The sequence below is a fragment of the Parus major genome, chromosome 7 (genome assembly GCF_001522545.3).
Source record: "Parus major isolate Abel chromosome 7, Parus_major1.1, whole genome shotgun sequence".
Taxonomy (NCBI): domain Eukaryota; kingdom Metazoa; phylum Chordata; class Aves; order Passeriformes; family Paridae; genus Parus; species Parus major.
Window position 1 is genome coordinate 21,005,073 of NC_031776.1, and position 15,567 is coordinate 21,020,639.

The window sequence follows — 15,567 nt, forward strand, 5'->3', positions numbered from 1 at the left end:
GGAGCCACCTGCGGGGTGCAGGATGCGGGGTGCAGGATGAGGGGTGCGGGATGCGGGGTGCAGGATGAATGGTGCGGGATGCGGGGTGTAGGATGCGGGGTGCAGGATGAGTGGTGCGGGATGCGGGGTGTAGGATGCGGGGTGCAGGATGAGTGGTGCGGGGTGCAGGATGAGTGGTGCGGGATGCGGGGTGCAGGATGCGGGGTGTAGGATGCGGGGTGCAGCCGTTCCCGCTGGGACCGCAGGGCCGGGCCCGCCTCGCCCGTGCACACCGGCACCCCGCGGGCGCTGCAATGGGAGTGGGGAGCAGAGGGACCGGGGCTCGCGAAACGCTGGGTGAGACTATGGAAAACATCGCACACGGCTCGGAAGTTGAGCGCTTCACGGCGAGCTTCAGCCGCAGGCTCCCCAGCACTGCTGCTTCAAGTGCAGTCTTGGGCCAAGATTTGACTTAGCTAGCACCAGGAGAATTCCAGAAAACAGTGACCCTCCACTTGGTCCTGCCTGGCTTTGACCCTTAGTTACAGATAGCACTTTCAAAAGAGAGTTCTGCCCCTCTCCCCAGTACGATAACCCCTCCATCCCCTTCCACCTGCAGTCCATAAACATATCAGAATATCATATTTTTTGGTATAGGCTTAATAGGAGTCTTACCCTTTTTTCACCCAATTTTATTATTCAAGCCAGCTACAAATTTAGCTTCTCCTAGTCTATCTGGCTCTGCATCTCAGTGGCTACATTCAGCTATACCAAAACCCCAACAAGCTATGCAAATGATTGTCAAAGCCTAAATTTGCTGTACAAATGGGAATAAGAAGTTGAGCTCCCACAGTACTTGTACTGCTAAGAACAAGTGTGACATTGCCTACCAAAGCAACCGAGCCAGAGTTTATATTTTCTTTACTTCCCAGTATATCTTCCAAAAAAATACGCCCATCCAAACCTGTGTGCATAAAAATCAGAATGGACAGAGAACTGATTATGAAAAATAAACTGGCAAGTAAACTTCTATCTCCCTGTTAACATTAATTTCCTTGCCAAGGCAGCAGGCCATGCCCTACATTTTGGATATCCTTTGCAGTCTAAAAGTAGATCAATAAACAGCTTCACTAAATCTGATTAATTTCCTCTGCCATGGGACATGTTCTTCAAGTCTCTCAGAGATCTTCCAGGTTGAATTATTTGTACATCAGCCAAGCAAGACACAAAGCTGGGGGAGCAGTATAAAGGAAAAGGGAGTCAAGGCTGTTTCTTACAAAGAAGGGGGGCTATTTTTCTGAGTTACACTTGAGAATTTGTTCTTTAAAGTGACACATTTAACATTGTACAGAAAGACAGACAAGAGATATGGTCCAGGTTCTGGGACAAAGGTCAGATGTGTATTTTCATAACATGATTACAGATCTACAGTAATTAACATAGGAGGCCGTTCAGGTCACTAGAGGTAAGGCTGTGTCAGCATTTGTGCAGTAAAGCCCTATTTGTAGGAGCTTATAATTAAGCTATGAAAGTCATGATGAAGCTGGGAAAGAGTTTAAAAGTGATTTTCCTTCTTTAAAGAAAAGAGATTTAAAGTGAATATACCACCTGTGAAATCAGGAAGACCAAAAGCTTTCAGTTTACAGGCAGTTATTTCAATGACTATTAGTATAAGCACCTTAGTCTTCTCTGCCTAAGTATCTCAAGCTTGTCCAAGAGCATTTTTTCAGTAGGTACTGTAATTCTTCAAGCTCAATGGCATTTACATGTCTTTCACTCCCCAAAATATTCCCTCAAAACACACTCATCTAATGTGTCGAACACATAGACACATCTAATAAATGTAAAGCCTAAAACCAACTCAGATACTGTGTACATGACACTGCTCCCCAACACTTCACAGTGAAAAACAGGATCAAGACTACAAGCATCACGCTCAGGAGTTACAAGTGAGTTACTGAATGGACCATCAAAAAAGAGTTAGGATCAGCCGTGTAATTGTTTTTGCAAAGGTTTTTTGTCAGACTGCTTTATAGTCAGGAGTTCACCATTATGGAATACTAGATGAAATATGGAAAAAATTGATTAAGTAATAAACTTCTCCAAATGATTCTGTATTTTCCTGCTCCACACACATGAAAACACCACAGACTTCTGTAGCTACAAAGCCACATATTGATAGCCAGAGTCAAGTGTAATTCTTTTGGCAGCTGTGACAAACATGCTTCAGTATGAAGGTCCAAAATGTTGAATCCAAAACTCCAAAGCCAAGGGCTTTGCACATACAAAAGTGGAAAAACATAAATGACTTTGTTGAAAATTCTATTTTTAATCAAACATAACTAAGCTATTTTTTGTAACATTCTAGCAGTATATCACACCAAAAAGAGAAATAAGAGCAAGTAATATTTATTCTCTAGTTGATTTATAATTGAATTCAAATTCTGTTTACTTACTTCAAGTTGGCTTCTTTCACTATTGCATCTGACTGTAAGCCATATTTCCATATATATACAGGATATGCTATAAAAATACATAATTTTGTGGCATATTTATGTCAGACTAATATTTTTTCTTTATATATATTTCTAGTACATTGGATATACGAAATAGTGAATGTTTCTACATTTACTTTTACAGCAATAAAGCTCCTAAAGCTAATGCCAGTGGAAAAAAGGGGAAATACTGTTCTTGTTCAATAACATTTTGAATTTATGTCAGAAGCTGACCTGATCCCTGCCTGGTGTCATCTTTCATAAGAAATTAAAGATAGCAAAAGTTGAATTTTATTCTTCTCCTTTGAGAGAATTCTTATCCTTCCTCAAACTGTCTTTTACCCCTTTGGCCTGCAGCAAGCCAATAACTCAGATGTTCTCTCGAGTCACGGTCAATGTGTTAAACCCCGCTGAACAGAGATTTTGTTCCTCAGAACCTGTTCACAAGGGGTATGTTTTATATATAAGCTGAATTACATTCAAAAAGATCAGAACATTCTCAAGGTACTTTGTAGGCACATAGCATTGATTTTGGAGGCACATACCCATCTATCTGAGCTTGACATAAAAATGGTCAGGGGTGTAAATAATTCCCACTGTCTTGAGCATCACTGACATAGCCCTGTTTATACGAAAACAGATATGTGATAAGAAGCAGCAGCAATAAGGAAGACCTAGAAATCACAGAGTTCAAGTTCATGAGGGGTCTTGCAATACTTCTCTTAGTAATTCTTTGTAAAAAAAGTTCTGTTTTCTTACCTAAAGAGCACTTCCTAATTATCAGGAGTGACAGGTACTTCCTCGACCTAAATCCCAAGAAGGTATTCTGATATAATAAGTGATGCTATATATATGGGTGCATTTCTATCTGTGCATAAAAGCTGTCACAGAGCCCTAGCATCACTTACTGGCCCACTACCACTCACATTTTTACTGTCATACCTTTCTGTCAGTTTTTGTTTTGTGATCAATATATAGCTATAATTTAAAAGAAATGCTTTATTTAAACCATTTCTCTGAATACAATTCCTGTTCTAGGAAGACATCCTGGGAGGTTTGGCTCATCTCCCAGTTTAGCCATAAAACATGTCACTCTACCAGGATGGAGGGGGCTGGGAATTGCTACTGAAGTGGAGTGAACTCCACGGAGCTGTTAGTTACAAACCTTAACATGAGAACTATTTACTTTAAAATGTTCCCATAGCAGAAATATGCTTGAAGCCTAATTCATTCATTTACATCTATGTCCAATAGTCTCAGCATGTTCTTAATTCCAAAAAGAACCTGCACTCTGTCAGACCTAATGTGGTTGCCAGTAGATTTTAGCAACATAGTGAACAATTTCACACAATATTCAAAATCAGAAAGGACTGGGGTTAGATCAGTTTGCCCTCTCTTGATTCCTGCCTCAGCTCGAGCCTCAAATACACTGGTAAATAAAATGCATGCACAATACGCATTAATTTGAATGCTCATACTGTGCATATTTATCATAAACATATTTCTTTAATGAAGGGAAACCTTTTTAAAAATTGCAAATTATTTTCAGCTTGTTACCGGTTATTTCCATTTCAAGCAAAACAGCAAATTAATTTCTAAGCTTCTGAGGGAAACAAAATAACTATCAAGCAGTCAAAATCCTTTTCATTCCATTTTTGTCTTATTGACCAGAGAAGATGGAATAGTAATAGGTGGACCTCTCAAACTGCATTTCATACTACTAAAAAAAAAGATATGAACTATCTTTACGTATGAAGAGGAAGATCCCATTGATGCAACTTATTCCTAAGACTTTTTTCTCTGTAATTAGAGAAACTATTCTGACAAAAAGGTAAAAAAGGGGAGGGGAAAAACACAAATTCTGGCAGCAGTGTCTCCTCTCTCCATTCTTCCTCCCTAAGTGAAGATAAATAACCATCTGGATCACTGTACTGCCTTTGTGACAGGTGGTACTCAGTTATGTTTCTCATTTGATTGGAAAGTGGTAATGGCTCTTTAGCAGCTCTTTCTTTTGCTAATATACTCTGCCTGAAATAATTTACTCTATGTTAATTCATTTGACATATGATCCAAAAAGATTCAGTACTGATTGGGATATATCCCTCAATTTCAACATAATCTCTTTTTTCCTATTGGAACTCAAACTGGAAAAAAACTACTCTAATAATTGTTTCAGTAATATAACTTCTCACATTGTTCAGCCAAAAGAAGGTATGCCAATGAAATATGTCTGTGTCCACAGCCCAATCCTACAAATTCTATGACACTGGGAGACAATCTGTGTTGGTAAAGAGCACCAAATATTTGTTACTTTCTTAATTTTCCCCAAAATTGATCCTCTACCAAAATTCATTAATTTTATGGTATTCTGACTCTAAGATAGGTATTTGACTTTTGCTATAAGGTCAATATTAGAAAATACTATTTTAAAATCTAAACTAAAATTAAGATGTGTTAGAGACTCTCAAAATAATACATGTAATTAATCATTATATTAGTTTGCTAATTATTAAGATAGCCACTCTTAAGCTTATTTTTCAAGTGAACCACCCTAGGTTTATTTTTCAAGTGAAAGAAATTCCTCAGACATATCACCCATTTAATCCTGCTTTGTAAATAAAATATGTTGAATCAGGCCCTGATTAGTCACTGACCTAAATAATCCTTCAGAAAGATTAAGCGATCTTAATTTAAAACCTGCAAGGGGGGATAATATATTGTTTCTTGCTCAGTTACTCTAACAACAAACTATAACTAAATGTGTATCTCACAGAGGGAACACAACATTTATCTAGATTGAGCTTCAAGTGGTTGGATTTTGCTACATCGAGGCCAAGAAGTCCTCTTGCATCAGGAGTGGTTTCTCTATATGGGTAGGGAGTGTGTTAGCACTTATCTTCCTTTATGGTGCTTTTAATTCTCTGCTTCTAATCCTTCTCTGCACCATTGTCATGGCTCTTCTGAAGTTTCTAGTTTGCAGGGGAACACCACAACATAACAAAACTTGGCCTGACAGTGTAGCATTAGGAAGCCAGACTATCTGCCTTTGACCTCTGGATCACCCCCTGTTTTCCACATCACGGAACATGATTACTCCCTTAAGCATTGCACCGCAAGGAGAGCTCCTAACTGGGGCATCTACAGGGTCAGATGATGGTTATTGAGAGAGATGGATGAGGCTGGCTGCAGTTTTGTTTGTTTGCAATATTTGAAATTTGCAAGTACATGTTACAAAGTGCATGTATCTACTTTCAGCTTTTAAATCCTAGTCATATTCTTTGTCTGGCACTTGCCTTAGACTGTAATGCTTCAAGCAGGGAGTTTGTCAGCCTCCATAACAGACCAGACTGATCACGTGGCCTTACTGTGATTGAGCTAAAAGGCACTAAACTTCAGACAAAAGCTTTTCTGTAGGTATTCATGAAACTATAGAAATAACTACATAAAATTCATATTTTGCACATACACCTAAGACACAGAAGTTATCAGCGTTAGTCCCAGAAACAGAAGCACTAAGCTGTGTCATGCTGTAACCATTTTTCTCATTACATCTTGGGTAAGATACATTATCCCAACTGCTGGGATTTTCAACTTTGTCTTGAATTGCAGGCAACTGAGGAGATTGTTTACAACACAACTTCTGCCAAATCAATTACTCCTGGCAGAAAAAGCACCCACCTCCTCCTCAGGTTTTCCAAATACAAAGTTAATTCAAATCACTTCAAATATAAATAGAGAAAAAAGAGGAAAAAAACTGCACAGAAAATTATCTTTTAATTACAGCTTTGAAAACAAAGCTACAAAAATTACAAATATCAATAAAAATATCAATAAAAATCAATATCAATAAAAATCCCAGTCTAGGCTTCATTTAACCCTGAAGTTTCTAAGTAAATCAGAGCAATGCTACAGGTAATTTATGGAGCTGACAATCTAGCCCCCTCTCTACCCATTGCCTTTGATAGGAACCCAGCCCTGGCATCATGAAGTTTGCTTAGCAGGTAAGATTATTTTCTCCTCTTTTGGGACCATCCCCGAGATACCAAATAAAAGTGAATGAACACTATACTTACTATACTTTCTAATCAGACATTCCATACACCCTAAGCAACCTTTTTGCCATAAACAAGATTTTTTTAAAAAATACTTCAGAAATTATATCACATGACAATTGTTTGTTGTAAGCATGTTTTACTATATTCATAATTTTCAGTGCTGTACTAGATTTCCACAAAAACTAGATCCACATGTAATATATTACTAATAAAGATGACAGTGTTGGCTTTAAAAATGTTTTTGTTTCAAAATACCACCTTTATCAGTTTTGCTGCTCTAACCACTACCTAGAGGGAAAATCTTTGCTGTGTTTATACTGTCCTACTAGTGAAATAGAAATACATGTCCTTCTCATTTTTCCACATGCTATGTTTCCAGACAAAAAAATCTTACCTGAAATCCAGAATCCAGGATCATTTCACAAGAGCAACAGCTGTCATAAACTAGCAGAGCTCCAATACAGTCAAACTGGGATTATGACATGAAAGTGCATTCCTTACTGGAGTAGCCAACTCAAATCAAAAGCAGGAATTTAAAAAGGAACTATTTGAAAACAATAGCTACAAAGAAGTAACTATTCTCTTTCAAGAGAAATACTTTAAAGCTGAGCTTTTAAATTGTGCAAAGAGAACAAATTCATCCATGTTCCCCAATAGGCATGTGGTTGGGACACAAAAAGTGAAACCTTCATTGAATTACCAGACTTATGGAAGACAGTGATACCAATTCCTTGGTTTTGTAAGAATTTTGCCCCTTTGGGAAAACGCTTTTGGTCTAAAGAGTAGTGATCAGTGATTCAAAACCCTACTGCAGTTAGTGTGTAAGTGATGTTCATTTTCAGTCAGTCAGTTTTGGGATGGATCCTGTGTCTAATGCTTCAAGTGTTTAACATCGGTCACCTCCATGATGGCAAACTGGAGGAGCGGGCTGACAGAAACCTCATCAGGTTTAGCAAGAAGTGCAGAGTCCTGTACCTGGGATGGGTCTGCTCTATGAGGTGAATTATCAAAATCACAGCCAGCAAGTGCAGGAATGGGATTAATCCCCCTTGGCACTCAAATCTGAAATAACAATGCTCTGGGTTTGGGCCCCCAGTACACAGAGGAAGATCAACAAGCTGGAGTCCATTCAAATTATATACTTACAGCATTGTCAAATGTCCAAAAGCAATATATACCTTATATATAGAAAAAGGCATTTCTCAGCTATAATAACTCACATCTCCCTAAGATAAACATTTAAAAATATTCATGACCTAGGAGTACTTGTTTCTCTCCAAAAACTTCAAAAGGGTTTCACACAAATTTCTCAGATACTTTTAGCCCCATTTGAGTCATCTAACACTGTCAGAATAACCCCGTCCAAATTGTCTTGCATTACACATGAAAAAAGAGAGTTCATTTACAAAGTAAAAAAAGGGAGTTTATTTACAAAGTAAATAGCAGTATAATGTCTGAACTCCAACTATTTATCCAATTTTGACCAAAGGTAAACATACCAACCACAGAACTGAGCACAAAATTTATGGTCACAAGAAGAAGCTTTAAACTCAAGTAGTCTTGTACTTTCCTCCATGTGATGAAAAAATATAATATTAAAATTCCAGCTATAAAGAGAAAACTGAGGAGTACTAACATGGCAATATTTAGGAATTCTTTTTGTGACATTAAACACATAGATAAAATGGTTTATATTAACTCTTACCAAAGCAGTAGAGAACTCTTATCAGAGTTCTGAAAAATCTTACCTGCATGTCTATGGACTTTTAAGACAGTGAGTGTACAGTTTCTGTATCTCATTTACCTATAGGATCTTTAAAACTGTTAATAGATTTTTTTAAAAAGACACAGAAGCCATTTAGTACATGCAGTCTCTTTAAATTTCTGCAAATACCATATTATTTCTAGATTTGTAACTGTCAGGACCCAGCAGCAAATTCACTCTGTAGCACTGCATTACACCCAGCAATGCCAGTACTAGTTCTCTAATCTAAGAAATCATTGCCTGTTCCTAAAAATCATGGCCAACATGTTGACGCAGGTGAAATATTTTACCACCTGCCAGCAGGACCAGAAGCCACCAAAGCTTCTAGAATTCCTCTAATACTCCTGCTGCACACATGAAAACACATAAAAGTGAAAGTGTGAGGTTATCAGGACCACCTGAAGTATCAAACATAAATATCACAGTGAGACAGCTGCACTGTTGCAAACATGCCTCGAGGCACTGCCACATAATTCAGCCTTGGCATCAGTCTGCATGTTTAGAAAACAGGGATGGACCGATTCAAGCCTTGACCAAATTATGACATAAACTTTGTCAAACATCTCAAACATAGACTGTTGGACACTAATATCTAAACTGGCTAAAGGAACAAAGATAGCTTCTCATCTCCTGTGGTTCCCACTCTGATATGTCCATGTCAAAACAGAACCATGGTACTATTTCCGCCCAGAGTCCTCATTCCCAAAAAGAGGGAACTGTCATGGGAAGCTGTAGTGTGTCACAGGTGAGAGAAGAGGGACACCAAAAGCACACATCTTGGTCCCAGTTACCTCAAGAAGCACTTACAACAGAGAGACTGGAAAGTGCATAGAAGTCAGAGTCCTCTCAGGAGAACAAATTGTTTTGCCCTACCCTAAGAATCAATGGTCATCAGGATAATCCTGCAGGTCTCAGCTGTAAGACAGTCACATCTCTAATGTCTGGGATCACACCTGCACTACTTTCGTAAAACCTATATTTTGCTTAAAGTTTGCTGCTTTTTGCTGGACCTCATCAAAAGACCACATGTTCAGCAGTGGACATTTTTGCCTACCTCACTGAGAGGTGTTTTCTGTCCATACGGACTTATGTTTCTCAGACCAAGCTACAACTATGCAACTTTAATCATAATTAAACTTTAATATTCAGGGTTTGCAAGAGGTTAACATGTTTAGGGGAAGAGCATTTTTTTTGTATGCCAGAGCTCCTAGCATAGTTTCTATTTTACTATATTTCTTGGTGTTACTTCAGAATATATAACTGTGGAACTGCAGTAACACCAAACACACTGTAAACCATCGAGGAATTAGTCTTCCATTTCCCTGATAACTACCATGACAGCCTAACTGATGAGCAACTCCCTGTAAGATCTTCTATGAAGATTTATGTTTTGAGACCATTCAGAAAGAGAAAAAAAAAAATGAAGATCACACCAATGCAGTTCCACATGATTCTGTAGGTCATCCTCAAAAACTTCAAAAAATTACTGAAAGGGGTCCTAGCAAATCAACATGGAAGCTTTGACATTTCCCCATGATGAGAAAAATTATAAGGGTGTGACAATATGTAATTAATATTTCATTCAATACTGAATTTTGGTAACAAAATTAACATGTTTTCTAATAGATAAAAAGAAAATTAGTTTGTATAGCAAAGGTAAATCTAGCCCAAGAAATGCTTGTGAGGAATTGTCACAAGTTCTGCCATTTCTTTTAGTTCATGCACAAACCCTTGGGTGAGTACATTTTCACCTTAGCCGATTGCTGCTGTTTGTCCAAATCACAAGGCTACCATCAATCAGAAAATAATACAATTTAATGCCTAGAGGTAGTGAAGAACAATTTAATGGAAAACATTTTTCTCTCCCTTGTGAAATGCCTGTAATAAATTGTCCATTTTCCAGGCAGGACAATTCAGGAACGTATCACCAGTCTGGCTTAAATATATGAAAACCTTTTACACTGTAGTAAACACCTCTGGGGATATTAAATAGAAGGAAGGTAAGGTTTTCGAACTACTAATAAATTTTTTGTCAAAAAAGAAAGAATCTACAATCCAAATTTTATCGGTAGAAAAAGCATGAAGAGCCCCAAGACACAGGGATACAGCCACCATCTATGGTCATTTAATGCAGTCATGATTTCATCACAAGAGCAGCTTGTCTCAATTCACAAAATGTACTTTGCACAGCTTTTTGTAACGGTGCAAAGCCACAAACCTGGGAGGAAAGAGCTTCAGAGTCATGTCAAAAGGCAATTCCACATTTGTCTGAAACTCCATATACTGGTGAATTGTCTGAAACACGACATTCAGAGCTACAAGAATAAGTTGGTTGTGTAACCACAGATGGAGGCCTGACAAGTTCAGAACACTTGACAAAAGGGTCCTTGCAGTAAATCTCATCTGCCACTGCATACAGCCAAGATTATTTTAATAGCTATTTTTTATAGATATATGTTTCTATATTTACAGTTCTTTCTTTCATTACTGCAAATTGCAGTAAAAACATACAATCTTTGCAGTGTATGAATACAAGACATCAGATTAACTGTTGCTCTTCCATGGTATTATTATGGGAGGTTTACAAAAGAAAACATATTGGTCACTGCTTGTGCTTGTGATATTTGCTAGCTAGTGGCCAGACACAGCAAAGGAGGTGTCAATGTGCAAGCAGGCGCATTCCATACTGCTGAGCAAGGTGCAGAATTCTGAGGTCTCACCTTCCCCTATCTCTAACACAGAGCTAGTGAAAAAAACACAAAACACAGAGTTGAAAGACCCTGCAGTAAATTGAAATTGGTTTACTCTTCCCTGATAAAAATCAACCCAAGACATAGTAACATTTTTTAATTACAAGTTCTGTTGAGATGAAATACAAGGGATGGGACCACCATGCTTTGAGATGATTTATTGCTTAAGTAGCCCAATAAGATATCAGTCTCAAGGTGTGAGGTTTTAGAAGCAACAAGTCAGCCATAGCTCAGGGAAGTCACCTGTTTCTTCTCTGCACAGCAATATGTAACATTCTAGCCCAATAGACAGCTGACACAAAGCTTGTTTTCACTTATTAACCCATCACCTTTGCTTAATTTTGCTGCACTGCATCTGTCTCTTAGCCACTAAGCTGACAGGTCACGTACTCATGCACACACCTCTGTTATAGTTTCTGGATCTTAATTTACTCTGTAAGTCATACTGTTACAGTTTAAACTTCAAACTACTTTACCTAATGTAATTTCTTACCTACTTAAGACATATTCTTACTTATAACTATAGAGACTTAAGGTTATAATTTCTTTACCCAATGTCTGTGTACCTTCATCACTACATAAATCCAGGCTTTTTCTAAGGCTGCAGATTTTCAGTTTCCAACAAACTTAAACATAAAGTTAAGGGTTTTCCTCTGAAAGTATATGTAGATAATTACAGAAACTGTTAACTTTTCCAGATGCTGCCAGACCTTGTCCAGCTGACTCAGCTTCACTTAAATGGAAGTTCTTACCTGCCTCAAAGTGGTGTGAAGAAGAAAGGCAGTGCAGCAGTGCGTAGATGAAAGGTGACAAAAGGTAATGCATGCCACTAACCATCCCTCCCTGCCCACTTTAAATCCTTCTGTAGCTAACAACCATCTGCCAGCTGTGAAGAGAAATGAGTAATCAGTAATATACAGTCTGATTTGTAACTAAATAAATAGGGCATGGCACTTCTATACACAAATCAATAATTGAAGCTTGATCAAGTAAGAAAAACTGTAAGATACTGTTAAGATCCTGTCACCCTTCAGACGGGATTAAAAGACAAAACCAAATCTTTGTGACACTCAGAAACTGATTTACCACACTAAGATAAAAGAAGTTTGAATGGCTGCAGTGTCATAGGGAAAGATGGAAAATAAGAAGAGGGATGAAAGCAATTTCTATAGTTAGCTTCACTTGCCTCATGTGTTTGCTGCATCTAAGTCACACCTTGAAACAAGAGCATCACAGTCAGCCTAAAACCGATGGTTTTCCCCAGAGTTTCACTTTTAAGCACATGCTACAGCTACACCTCCAGAATTTCAGGTCAGAGCTGGGAGTTCAGTCTTGCCCTCAGCACAATGATTGAGGGCCATGTGCCAAATCTAGGCCTGACTTGAGTGCCAGTAAAAACTGTCAAACACAAAATGCAGCTGTCTAAGGTCAAGTCCCAGATGTTTTGTTCAAGTAAAGCACAGACGATCTTGACCTCTTAAGAAAACTAAATGTAACATTCATGTCATGGACTACGCAAAAAAACAGGGTTCCTACAATAAAAGCAAGAGCTATTTATTTTTGAAGGAAGATTAAAAGCCTTTGATCAATCTATACCTTTTAAGCAGACAGGAGCTGGGCCTCAGATAACTTTAAATAATACAAAATTTCCCCAGAACCATGGGGTATTGCAAAATCTGAATTGTTGATCACAAATAATTTTTAAAAATAACATCATGGTTGTTCAAGAGTATTTACAGCATTAGGATTTTCTCCATGCATTCTCTGAGCTAAACAAACTAAGAAATTGTATTTGAATATCAAATTTATACAGGACTTCCAGAAGAATGGCTTGTTTTTAATATACTGCACCTGCTTGAACCTAAGAATTAAGGTCAACAAATATTAAAAAAATATAGTCAGAAGAATTCTTCAGCAGATCCAGAATGATCCCTTAGTAAAGCTTAAGATAAATTCCTCCTCAAAAGTAGCTTGGGAGACAACATGTGTAAGATATGCAGGATGTGCCTGTTACAAGTTTGCATCTATAAAACCTCCCTCTCCTGTCATACAAAAATCCAGCATTTTCAGCAGTTACCTAGTCGTTTGCATCCTCCTGCGTTAAAGACCTATTTTGGATACCTTGCATTGCCGGTGCCGTGGGCTTTAGTGCCACTCAGTGTTCAAATGCCACAACTGCAGGGAGCTCCACCAGGGCATCCAGTAGCTCAATTCGAAGAGGTGTGATACTTAACTAACTTGTAGAAAACAACGAATTTTAGAAAGAAGGCGGATGTTGATCCTTCATTTGATCTCATCTGTAGCCTCAATGCTTCTGTTTTGGAAAAGCAAAAAAGCCACAGTTGGATTTTCAGAGGAAACAGACATTCAGCCTAAAATGAGACATGAACAGAAATGTAAAGAAATCACCAGCAGAGAGGAGGGGAGGGTGAAAGAAATTTGCAGGACATAGGAAAATAGACAAAGTCAGAGGAAGCAAGAATAGACATTCAGCAAACACATGCAAGCAAGAGAAGGACCAAGTGAACACAAAGAGAATGGGACAATGAAAAATCTATTAGAAGTCAGGTAAGCTATTACTGCTTTGTTACTCACCTGAGCAAAAACTTATCTTCACCAGAACACCTGATCTTGAACCTTGTATCTTGAATTTTACCTAAGAGATAAAAGCAATACAATATAGTATATTTCTTTATTCTGTCCCCTTCTCCTTCCTGATTCACAGTTATTATTTTTGTTATTTTAGGTTGGATATTTTCTTTTTTTTTTTTAACCTGATTAACCCCTCAGATAATACACTTTTGAAACACCTTACCAAAATAAGGGCTCTATATCCATATGCTATCAATATCCTTTCTAAATGAAAGGCAAACCAACAACTAGCAGAGGAAAAAAAATAGAATACATTACCAGTTCTATCAACAGTAATTTCCACCAAAAAAATGTCTTACAAGAAGTTCCCATATCATAAATAGAAGTTACAATCAGACCAAAAAAAAAGATTTTTTTTTCCCCAGGCCAACAAAAAATATTTGAAAACTAGAATCATAAGCAGAAACTGAAACTGAGTAGGAGTTCCTGCTTAGTGCAAAAGAAAAATATTATTTGTCAAAAAAATGCAAGAGAAGGCTAAGAAATGTCCTAAGAATCAAGCAAACCAAGGTGACCATAAAATACCAGAAACATTTTGCACAGGGATGCTCAGATTGTCCTCAGTGGGACACTGTCACACCCTGCCCTGCCAGCCTCACCTGACCTACACAAACACTAATGCTGGCAAGTGGCAAAACACCAATGGGCTGCATTGTGAAAACTGCTCTTTATAATACATGGAGACACCATTATCCCACACAACAGCTAGCATGCAGCATCATGATGAAGACATTTCCTTTAGCAGATTAAGCCCTCAAAAAAATTACCAATCTGAGAAACACAGAAGATCACAGAGTCCCCCTCGGCTGGCCTGAGGACATCACATGTCTGCCAGAGGAGATGGGCTGCTGCAGTATGGCTTCACAAAAGGGTGCTGAAGGAACACGAATGGTTTGAGGCTTGTGTTCTCTTTTCTGCTTGAATTTTTGTAAAATCTCTAATGAATAGAAGTTAATTAGCTACACTTAAGACCGATATACAACTACAGCCATAGGGAATAAACAGGTTCACCAGCTGCTGTATTACTTCAACTACACTGTAAATTGCTGCATGCTATTAACATGCTCTCCTGGCTTCAATAAAGAAAATCTTATTGAAATCAGTAGCACACATTTCCTATTTCAGTGAGACATTGCAAAATTAAAATGATATGTAGTAAAAACAATATGTGTGAGCCACCTGCTTACTGTATGATAGAATAGATTGGCATAGAATGACAGCTGCTGCACAGCCAACATTTCAGATACTGTACTACCTTGCCAACTGGACTTAAATTCACACACGATTTCCTTGACTAGCACTGAATGAATTTTTGCTGCTATAAATATGCATTGGCAATTGTGATGAATCATCCTGGATACTAAGGGTCATTGTTAATTCAAATATATCAAGAACCATATCCAGTGCAAAAAGCCTCCAGAACAAATATTGATGAGTCCGGACTGTTTTGATGACCTACATGTAAAGAACATGTCTTGACCCACAACATAGGGTAATGAAGCCTGCAGGGCTTGATGGATGCTCATAGCACAAAATGCTCAATGTTAAAACCAAAGTACTAATCAATCATAGTGCCTCCTCACACTAGCTTGGAGTTCATGAGAATTACCATAATCAAGATCTTACAGCCTTATTTAGGCACCCAGAGCCAGATTCAAAGAGCCTGAATGCCCTAATTTCTTACACTTATCCTACTATTCTACATCTGCATTTTGTTTTTAGCAGACTCGAGGCAGTTCTCAGCTCTGCCCCTGATCTGGGCTGTCTGAATCCCTTTTCAGGCTCATGTGGTTCTCGGCACTGCTCAGTCACAGCTTACTGAAAGTCAGACTCCTTGATGTTGATTCTAATTCCCATTGATTTCAATTAGA

At 38.2% G+C, this 15,567-nt stretch overlaps 1 protein-coding gene across 2 annotated transcripts in view; it reads right to left on the reverse strand.

Annotated features, from left to right (window-relative positions):
• SLC4A10 (solute carrier family 4 member 10) overlaps window positions 1-15,567 on the reverse strand; it is a 171,431-nt gene that overhangs the window by 148,737 nt on the left and 7,127 nt on the right. The window contains exons 2-3 of one of the 2 annotated variants that reach the window (XM_015634510.3): window positions 13,640-13,700; window positions 13,166-13,358 (exon numbers count right to left, since the gene is read on the reverse strand). The gene's annotated coding sequence lies outside the window, so the exon portion shown is untranslated. Of the gene's footprint in view, window positions 1-13,165; window positions 13,359-13,639; window positions 13,750-15,567 lie in introns of those variants that run through there. The other variant, XM_015634509.2, reaches the window with a different exon arrangement.